General features: G+C 36.1%; 1 pseudogene; it reads left to right on the top strand.

Moving 5' to 3' along the window:
- Window positions 1–9,450: 9,450 nt before the first annotated feature.
- Window positions 9,451–10,426, top strand: LOC114495550 (annotated as a pseudogene).
- The last annotated feature ends 936 nt before the right edge of the window (window positions 10,427–11,362 follow it).

Here is an 11,362-nt window from a genome sequence, read left to right on the forward strand (position 1 = left end):
TTGCACCAAGTGGGAGTCTCCTGAGAGAAACAGCCCTACAACTGCAGTGCCAGCAGGGATCTTTCCTTTGATGATAGAGGTGGGTAAACGATGAACAGTGACCCCCACCTTGCCTGACCAGATGTTTGACCAATTCCTGGTACTGGCCAAATAGAATAGTGCTATTTCAGGGCAAAATTTGTGCCAAAGGATAGAATTTGGCTGCATATTTATTGACACAACACACATTGTATTGGTATACTATATCTATTGACCAAGCATATTACCTGATAGTGCACTGGGCCCTTGTATATCCTGGTCAGCATGGAATAAACCACTTATAGAATCTTGGACAAGAAGCATGAATATTTACTTGCAAGATAAATACACATTATACCGATATTATTATCTCCATTTTTTTGGTGATAAAAAATGAATTATATATTTTTTTGTTTTTGTTTTATTGTTGTTCAAGTACAGTTGTCTGCATCTTCCCCTCACCACTCCCCCCTACCCCAGCCATCCCCACTTCCCTGCCCTGATTCCACCCTACCTTGGTTTTGTCCATGTGTCCTTTATAGTTGTTCCTGAAATCCTATTATTTCCATTTTAAAATAAGGAAGTTGAAGTTATATATATATGTACACATATATGTGTACATATATATATATATATAGAGAGAGAGAGAGAGAGAGAGAGAGAGAGAAGGAACTTCTCTCTCTATATATATAGAGAGAGAGATACATGTATTTTTCAGACCCTAAGATGCACCTAGGTTTTAGAGGAGGAAAATAGGAAAAAAAATTTTTGAAGCAAAAAATGTGGTAAATATTTAATAACATAAATAACATAATATTTCACTAATGTAAATATAAACAGAACTCAACAGCAGCATTAACAACCATTATTCCTCCCAAATTTGGCGGCAGGGTGGGGGGGGAAACGTGGGTCTTATAGTCCGAAAAATATGGTATATCCCTTCTCAGAATAATAGTTTAAATGCAAAGGGAACCAATCATGTTAAATTATAATCATAAAAATTTTAATGTGTGATATAAAATATCAATAACAAAAATTAATAAAGTGAATAACAATAACCAGAAGTCAAATAACTATCATAGTGTAAAAGTATTAATAAGCATAAGTGAGATACTTGCAACAAGCACAATTTGACATGCACTATTTATGATTTCTGTTGGTGACATGGTTACAGATATTATGAATACGTTTGTGCTTTCAATCCTACATTCAGAATGAAAAGAAATGCTATATTTCAATTAAAGATAAGCTAAAATAAAGATGTAATTTTCCCATCCAATTCTCAGACCCTCTGAATTCTATGTAACAGTGTAAAAGAAAGAGCCTAAGGATTAATATAGGGATAATGAATTCAATTAGAAATATATTTTACTAGTTAGAGGAGAAGAGATGATGGTATAAATATTAATAGCTTAATTGAGCACTTAACTATGTTCTAGGCACTGTTCAAAGTACTTTACATGATTATCTAATCTGAAGAGTTAGGGCTATTGTTAATTTACATTTTATAGGTGAAGGAACTGAAGGACAGAGAGCTAAAAAACTTCATTTAGTTTTGAGTACCAAGATCAGTTTTGAACTGAGATAGTTTGACTTGAGGACTTCACTCTTATCCATTATTGAAGCAGTAGAAACCATGGTAAAAGAATGTTATTTTGCAAAAATACATTCACATCAGAAATAGAGTGAACAGGACATGGAGAAGCAGGAATATAGAGGAATTTGCAAAGAAGTCCAGATGAAGTGGGGACATTGTAAAAATAGTTGCCACCCATTTTTTCCCCTTCCCGTTAATTCTTCACCCTCCTGCCCCAGTAGACTTTTGGTCATTAAGGATAAACCAGGAGGCTGAGGCTTATTGCCTCTGGCAAAGTATAGAAAAACACTATCTAGGAAATTGGCATATGCTATAAATATTTTTCTGGGCTGAAGAAGGAGAGAAAAAGGGAGTAAGATAGTGAGAGATCCCATCCAAGTAATCTTGCTCCCTTTTTTGGATCAAAACCTGGCTGAGAGAGGTTAGTAGAATAGAAAAATACATACAAATCTCAGAGAATCAAAGAATACTGGAGATGGTGCCCTGATTCCTGTGTAGCATGAATAGTAAGAAACTATTAGGAAAATTTCTCTTCTTATTCTGGTCCTATATCCAATATGTTGTCAGAGCAGTTCAGTAGCAATGACTGAGAAGATACCCAGACTAAGGGCATCCATATTGGATTCTGAACTCTTCAGATAAAAAGCAGAGAAAGCATCCAAGAGCCACCAGGTAACCAAAGAAGACAGCATGTTAAATGAGTTGCTGGATTGGCAGCTGGATTTAGATGAAGATGACAAAGTACAGGGACCTCATAACTGGAGGCAATAGTGTAGTCATCAATAGCAGGTGTCAGCATAATGTTCCAAAAACTGGATGACCAGCAATGTATCAGTGGCTTCCAGTCAGGACATTCAGTTACCAAGGAGCCCAACTAAGTTAAAGCAGATGCATCAAGAGGAAAGGATGATGTCCTGAGGCCAACCAAAAACAAACCACCTCAACAAGAAGCCTGTAAGGTAGGACCAGAAAATCCTCTGCAATGCCAGGAAGCTAAGTGAGCCTCTTTACTCCAGATTCATCTAGAAGAACAGAAAGGTGGTAGAGGGAGAATCTTTCTGAAGTGAGAAATGCTGAAAAAGAGTAATAGGTCTCCCCAAACCTGAATGTTTTTGGTGATGTCTAATTTATTTATTTATTTTTTACTTTTGGTAAAAAAACAAAATGTACCATTTTAACCATTTTTAAATGTACATTTCTATAATGTCAACATATTCACATTGCTGTGCAACATATGTCTAGAATGTTTTCATTTCGTAAAATTGAAACTTTACCCATTGAACAACTTTTAATTCACACCCCTCTCCACCACCCCCACCATCCACAGCTGTAGCCAACACCATTTTACTTTCTGTTTATACGACTTTGATTACTTTGGATACTTCATAAAGTGAATCATATGGAAAATAGGTAAGTTTGAGTGGCAAGCTTGAACATTTTCCATTATTGAAGAGTAGAGGTTTAAAAGCAAGGTGAGATCAGTTCAAGACAGTAAGTTACATCTCTTCAACCCGAGTTTGTGACTATTACAACCCAAATCCACTATGTGAAAATCGCACCATGGATTCCAAGAAAGAGAATCATTAGACTCTAGCTTTTGACTCTCAGGCTGAAGAGCAATATGGATATCAGCTGAGCCTTGTCTCTTGCAAAGCCAACATAGCTCCACCATGGATTTCTTAGACCTTTTAACTGTTCTTAACTGCCACATAGTATCTGCATGTAGTTCTTTCACCCTGGCTTTGGAGTCCATTCTCTAAATGTGCCCCATCTACTATACTTAGGACCTGAGTTGTCTCTGCCTTTCCTCCTCTGCAAGGTCTCAATACTTTGAAAATTCAGAGTTCAAACAAAGGGACATCCCTTTATGAGCTTTGCATGTCATTTCTTTCATAAGTTTCTGGCTCTGGCCTTAGGCTGACTTGGGTCTCTAATCTAGGATTTATAATCACTCTTTAATGTAGATATTGGCTGTGTCTAAAATCTTGGGCATCCTAGACAGGTTCTGAATGACTATACCATAAATATTACTATGGGACTGTGTCCATCTACCAGTCCAGGTAGCTATGGCACATAATTAGATCAACTCTTAGAAAGCCAAGGAAATCGAGTCTGATTACTCTGTGGGTAGACTTCAAGGACATCTCAGCTCTAGGAGTTTAGTCATTTCAGATCTCAATGGAACTTTCTCAGTTCAAGGAATCATCAACAGCAGCATTATTAAGCAGATATTTGGCGTTCTCTGAAAATAAAATGAAACCTCGTACCTTCTTGGTTGACCATTTATCTGTTGTATTGTATTATGAATTTCTAAGACAGTTAACATAAATATTTTCTTTTATAGCTTGCCAATATTTTTTTACTAGCATAGAATAATTCCTGTGTATTCATATAACAGATTAGATAATGCACCTTGCTAAAGCCATTTGTGTACTTGGTCTTTGTGGAAGCGATTCCAGCAGTTTTAATTTAATCTGTTATTCTTAAAGAGTATACTAGATAGAGATCTAGTACAAGGCCTCATTGCCAGTAGCACGCAATTAATGGTAGTTGAAAACAAAATGTTGATAATAATACTATATCTAAACCTATTCCATACCATACCAAAGCGAGAACTAAAACAAAGTGCCCTTAACTGTCTAATAAATTAGAAAATATGCCACAGTCTTAAATCCAGGATCTTTCAAAACTCTGATGTCTAAAAAAAAATACTGTCAAGAATCTGGAACTCTTGACTTAATCAAATTATTTCACCAGATCAAAGGATAATATACTAGAATGCCATTGTTTAATTTCTTTCTAAAATAATTTATAACAATATATATTTTTAATTAAAAATCTACTCAATAAAAATCTATTTTAACTCCATATATAAGGCTATGTACTCTGAAGCAGTTTAATTTAATCAGAAAAATGAATCTCCTGGGATCTGAAATCTTGTAAGATACAAACTCATTTTAAGCCCTGACTTTCCTAAATCCAAACATGATGCAAAGATCAAGTCAGCTGTACTGAGCATGGCCCACAGCCACATTGTGATTTTGGGAGCACATAGTTGGCTGGCCTGCACTGCAGTCTGTCTAAGAGAACTGTAGCCAGGATCTTGCCAGCAGTAAGTAACAAGATGTCTTGATAGTTGCCTCAGTGAGTCTTGTTGCTTTGAATAATAAAAATAGCCAAGAACTTTATATTAAAGATTTATTAGTAACAAAAGTTTAAAACTTAAAAATTTGGAGTTTTATTAATTTAAAAGTTTGTACTGATATGCCCTGAATTTTTCACTGAAATGGTATGAACACTCTGAAAAACAGTTTGGCTATTTCTTATAAAAGTAAAAAATACTCATCATATGACCTAGCAGTTCTACATTTAGGTATTTACCCAAGAGAAATAAATACATATATCCACAAAAGATCTGTATGTGAATATCCAGAGTTGTTTTACTCATAGAATCCCTAAACAGAAAACAACCTAAATGTCCATCGCCTGGTGAATGGATAAACAAATTGTGCTACATCCATAAAATAGAGAACCAGCTGAACAATTACTGACATATGCAACGACATGGATGATTTTTAAAACACTGGTGGTAAATGGAAAAAGCCAGACACAAAAGGCTCCATTCTGTTTGGATCCACTTATATGACATTCTAGACAAAGGTAAAACTCTAAGAACAGAAACAAATCAGTGGTTGCCAGTAAGTGGGGGTAGGTAAAGACACTGATTACACGGTGGCGTGAGGAAAAGTTTTGTGGTAAAGGAAATATTCTGTATCTTGAACACATGTACAACTGTGTACGTCTGTCCCAACTCTTCAAACTTTACATTTAAAAGTGTACATTATATTTTGTGTAAATAAGTTGTCAATAAATCAACTGTTAAGAAAAAGAATCTGGGGCAAAGTATGGGAGAATAGATAAAACAAGAATGACCATAGGTTGACATGGTTAGATCCAGTGATGGATCACTGGAATTTCACTGAACTATTTTCTCTACTTCTGAATATGTTTAAACTTTCCCATAATTAACGGTTAATTTTTTTGCACTATAAACTGCTAGGCTTGTGCCATTAACACCCCTTCAACCATATTGCCCCACTTTTCCCTGGGACAAAGCATAAAACTTGTGGAACTTCCATACAATTGATCAATGAAAAGTCTACTGAATATTTTTTTAACACACACACGCATACACACACACACACACACACACATATAAAAATTAGCAATTATGAAAACTACCTTAAAAGCCATAGTAAAAAAAAGCCATAGTCAATAAAATTATGGTCAGAATTTTTAAAAATTAAGTTCATTAGAAGCAAAAGTACTTAAATGTATCTCTGAGATATTTCTTAGTCTTTAGAGTATACCTAATTATAAGACAAAACATTTATTTAAATACAACAAAATGAAAAGAATAAATCTCTAATTATTCATTCCACCATTCATTCAATAAGCATCTCTAAGTGTCTATTACATGTTAAACATATCATAATCTCTCTTTGAGAAAACCTAAAAGTAAATAAAACCAGCTACAACAGAATTGCTAGGTGTGTGAAGAAGAAAAATTAATACTGCCTCAAATGGAATGTGGATATGGCTGGGAGAGACAGAGGACTAGAAGAGAATCTATAAGTATTTAAACCTAGAAAGATGAATTAGAAGTTTCCTTGGCCAGGAAAATGTTGTGAAAGGGAGGGTAGGGGATAAGGGAGAAAAAGAAAGGGAGCAGATTCCATGAAACTAGGAGAGCACAAGCGAAGAAACAAAAGGAGAAGTACAAAGTCTATCTGGGGACAGCCTGGAATAATTGTACAGAATCAGCAAAGCAAAACTGAGTAATTTATTTATAATCAATGCCCAGTCTGTTACTGTCAAGTCTATGAACTGTGCAGTTTATAAATGCATATTGCTAATGAGTTCATGAATTTATTCTACAAACAGAGAAACTGGTTTTGTCCCATGATCACAAGGTATGTCTACAACTCTGGTTGCCCTGTCTGCCAAGGTGCATTGTTAACCTTGAGGCAAGACTCTGGAAATACTTTTATATATGCTGCCTTTATTGGAAAACCAACTTATACTTCAGGTCATCATTATTTTTGCCTATAAACAAATGCATTTAAGATCCACTCTTTTTAGCCTTTCCTTAGCATTCTTGAAAGAGTTGTAGAGGAGAGGACAATTTGCTAGTTAAATTTATGATTACATAAACACTAATCAAGGATCACCTGAGTAATAGCCTAAACAGCACAAAATTATATTGTTATTAAAAGTCTGCTTCTTTTAAGTGAAATAAGCCAGTCAGAGAAAGAAAAATGCCATATGATTTCACTCCTATGCGGAATATAATGAACAAAATGAACTATCAAGCAAAATAGAGACAGACTTACAAACAAAGAGCAGGATGACAAGTAAGGGGGGAGTTAAAGGGGTACAGGGATTGAACAAAAAGAGAAAAGGACTCATAGACTTCAACAACTGTGGTGACTGCAGGGGGTGAGCAGGTATAAGGGCGATAATAAATGATAACAGACAAAATACAATTAAAAATAAATTAAATAAAAAATAAAAATCTGCTTCTTTGTTTCGCTTGCCTAAAATCTTGCTGCTGGCATGGTTGAGGCTAAATTCATGATATAGACCCGCATGATTACCATTATGACCATTTAGTGAGGAAAAAGAAGTTTTTCTCCTCACTATATAATACTAGTGAGGATCAGCACCTTTCTTTCTTCTTCATCCACTACCAACTATGGAGGGTTGAGTGGGCTTCTTTTATTTCTGACTAATATGTAGAATGCCAATTTTTTGAATAGCAAATATTAACTACATTGAAAAACAATTATTTCGGTAGTATTTAATTATGAGTGACTATGATGTAATTTTTTTGAAGAAATCTCTTTTTTTATTGTTGTTCAAGTACAGTTGTCTCTATTCCCCCCCAACCCTTCTCCCTTGCCCCATCCACACCCACCTCCTACCTTCAATATTACTCCTCTTTGGCTTTGTCCATGGGTTCTTTATACACGTTCCTTGATGACCCTTCCCCTTCTTTCCCCCATTATCCCCCTGCCTCCTCCCCTCTGATTACTATCACTTTGTTCTTTATTTCTGGTTATATTCTGCTTGTTTGTTTTGTTGAATAGGTTCCACTTATAGGTGAGATCATATGGTATTTGTCTTTCACCGCCTGTCTTATTTCACTTAGCATAATGCTATCCAGTTCCATCCATGCTGTTGGGAAGGGTAGGAGTTCCTTCTTTCTTTCTGCCACATAGCATTCCATTGAGTAAATGTACCACAGTTTTTAAAAATTTTATTTTAATTGTTGAAGTACAATTTTCTATCTTTTACTCCCATTCCAGCCCATCCACCCACTCCCCCTCACCTCCCTCCCATTTCTATCTGCCCCTAGTTTTTGTCCATGTGTCCTTTATTGTTGCTCCTGTAAACCCTTCCCTTTCTCTCCTGAAATTCCCCTGAAATACCCTCCCCTCTCCTGTCTGAACACTGTCAGCCTGTTCTCTATTTCAGTGTCTTTGGTCATATTTTGCTTGTTCTTTGTTTTGTTGTGTAGGTTCCTGTTAAAGGTGAGATAATATGGTATTTGTCTTTCACCACCTGGCTTATTTCACTTAGCATAATGCTTTCCAGTTCCATTCAAGTTGTTGCAAAGGGTAGGAGCTCCTTCTTTCTTTCTGCTGCATAGAATTCCATTATAAAAATGTACCATAGTTTTTTGATCCATTCATTTACTGATGGACACCTAGGTTGCTTCCAACGCTTGGCTATTGTAAATTGTGCTACTATGAACACTGGGGTGCATAGATTTTTTTGGATTAGTGTTTCAGGATTTTAGGGTATAATCCCAGAAGTGGAATTGCCACATCAAAAGGCAGTTCCAGTTTTAGGTTTATGAGGAAATTCCATACTGTTTTCCACACTGGCTGCACCAGTATGCATTCCCACCAACAGTGCACTAGGGTTCCCTTTTCTCCACAACCTCGCTAGCACTTGTTGTTTGTTGATTTGTTTATGATGGCCAGTTTGACCCATGTGAAGTGGTATCTCATTGTGGTTTTAATTTGCATCTCTCTGATCGCTAGGGATGATGAGCATCTTTTCATATGTCTCTGGGCCCTCTGTATGGCCTCCTTGGAGAAGTGTCTGTTCAAGTCTTTGCCCATTTCTTAATTGGCTTGTTTGTCTTCCTGGAGTGGAGTTGTGTGAGTTCTTTATATATTTTGGAGATCAAACCCTTGTCTGAGGTATCATTGGCAAATATATTTCCCCATATAGTTGGTTCTCTTTTCATTTTAATGGTGTTTTCTTTATCCATGCAGAAGCTTTTTAATTTGATGAAGTCCCATTTGTTTGTTCTTTCCTTTATGTCCCTTGCTTTAGGGACATATCAGTGTGCTTTAAGGGACATATCAGTCAAGGTGATGCTGTGTGGAATGTCAGAGATTTTCCTGGTGATGTTTTCCTCTAGGACTTTTATGGTGTCATGACTTATAGTTAAGTCTTTACCCACTTTGAACTTATTTTTGTGCATGGTGTAAGTTGGTGATAGAGTTTCATTTTTTTGCGTGCATATATTTTTTTCATATGGTTGGTTCCCTCTCCATTTTGCTGATGTTTTCTTAAACCATGCATTAGTTTTTTTATTTTGATGAAGTTCCCTTTGATGATGTACATTCTTTTACATTTAAGAGCACACTGATGATGCTTAAGCAGGGCCAGCACCACCATGTTTTTTTTGTTTTTGTTTTGTTTTGTTTTTGGCAGGCATCATTGGTGTCTTGGCCTGGGCTGTGCAGCTGCAAAGCTGGATCCAAGTTTGCCATATGGAAACCCCAAAAGACATTACCAGGCAACTAAGGTCAAACAAAAACATCCAGCAAATTACCAAGTCTATGAAAATGGTGGCACCAGTAAAATATACCTGAGCTGAGAGGGGGCTGAAACCAGCTTGAATGTATGGAACAGGATCTTTGACTCTGTATGAAAAGGCTGATATTAAGGTGCCTGAAGTCAAGAAGAAACACCTTACGTCCCCAGAGGGCTTTGTGGTGCTACCCACTCCTTGGTTGCTAAACAGATGAAATGTGAAGTGGCTATGTTCAAAGTAGCAAAAAAAGAAGTTAAGATTGTTGGAACTGGTGATAAAATTAGGGGTATATTCATCAGACTCATTCTGACCAGTTTCTGGTGACATTCAAAGAAATGGAAAGAAAACCCCTTACTTTTGTAGATATGTACATCAGTTATTGCCCTGGAATTATTAAATTTTGGATATGAATTTGATGAAGGCCTATTGTCTTTAATCAATTCAGTTCTGTCATCTCCTATAAGACAGAAGAAAAACCTATCTTTTCCCTTAGTATCATTTCAAGTGCTGAGGGCATATCTACAATGTCATTGACGTTGAAATGCTGTACAGTTACCAGGAATACAATCTGGCCAACATCATCTACTACTCACCATGAGTGAGCAAAGTGCCAGGGTGACGGCCATGGACAATGCAAGCAAGAATACTTCTGAGATGACTGACAAATTGACTTTGACTTTCAACCATACCCGCCAAGCTGTCATTACAAAGGAGCTGATTGAAGTCATCTCTGGTACTGCAGCTCTGGATTAATGAAAGTCAGGTTTCATCCTCAATAAAGAGATAAAGAAGAAAAATTCAGCCAGCTGACTTTGTTTTTAGCTTACTGCTGTCCTGATCAGAGGAAATTATTGGTCCATTTTTTAAGTTACTAAACACCACAAGATATTTGTAAATTATCTTACAACAAACAACTTACAGTAAAAAAAATAAATAAAAAAGAGCATATTGATCCTTCTAAATTAAATTCCAAGGAGAGAATAAATTAGGGTGTTGGATCTACTTATCCTTGTAAGTGATTAAGTAGCAACAATTTAATGCTTTATATCATTTGATGATTCAAAAGATAGACAAAAAATTTCATTGAGCATTGTGAGAGGAGTAAGATTTTTTTTTAAAATAAAGGAATCTACTGTGAAGAAACAGATGGTCAGTTTTAGGAGTAATCTAGTCAAAGGATCAGGCCCCCAAACACTTTTCTATTACACAGGCACACTTGAGCCTATTTAAAAATGCACATGAGTAGGGGTAAAGAGAGTTCAGGCCAGTTAGTCCTTGGCACCTCAATCAAGATTGCCAGCATAGTTATCAATTAATGTTGCAGCAGTTTCAGTAATGCATACACGTGTCAAATAGGAACTATACTGAGTCTGCCACTTCATTTTACATGCAATCCTGAACACCTGTCAGGTCGTGATGATTTTCAGTCACTACTGACCAAGGATAAATTTTAACAGGTGACAGGCTTTGGATCAAATTACCAATTCCCTGAGGCATCCAATCCTCTCAATCCTAAGTATTTTTGGCATGATTTATATGTTCTTTAGCTTCCCTCATAATGTAATTTAGAGTTATGTCAATTCTAGTACTATTCCTGAAACATGAGAAAACACTTAGTGTTCAGCTTTCAAGATCTCCTTAGCAGAAAACTGTAAACAATGGAACTGAAGGAAAAAAATAACAGTTAATGTTGCAAAACAGGAAGAGAATATTTGATAATTCAGATCATTGTCTTTGTATTCAATGTGATTGTCCGTGAGGGTAGAATTGATGGATATTTTCAAACGTGTGTTCAATAAGATTAAGAAAATTTCTTAACAATGGTTCATATAAGATTCATCTTTTGAAATGGA

This window comes from Phyllostomus discolor, chromosome 4 (genome assembly GCF_004126475.2).
Source record: "Phyllostomus discolor isolate MPI-MPIP mPhyDis1 chromosome 4, mPhyDis1.pri.v3, whole genome shotgun sequence".
Lineage (NCBI taxonomy): Eukaryota > Metazoa > Chordata > Mammalia > Chiroptera > Phyllostomidae > Phyllostomus > Phyllostomus discolor.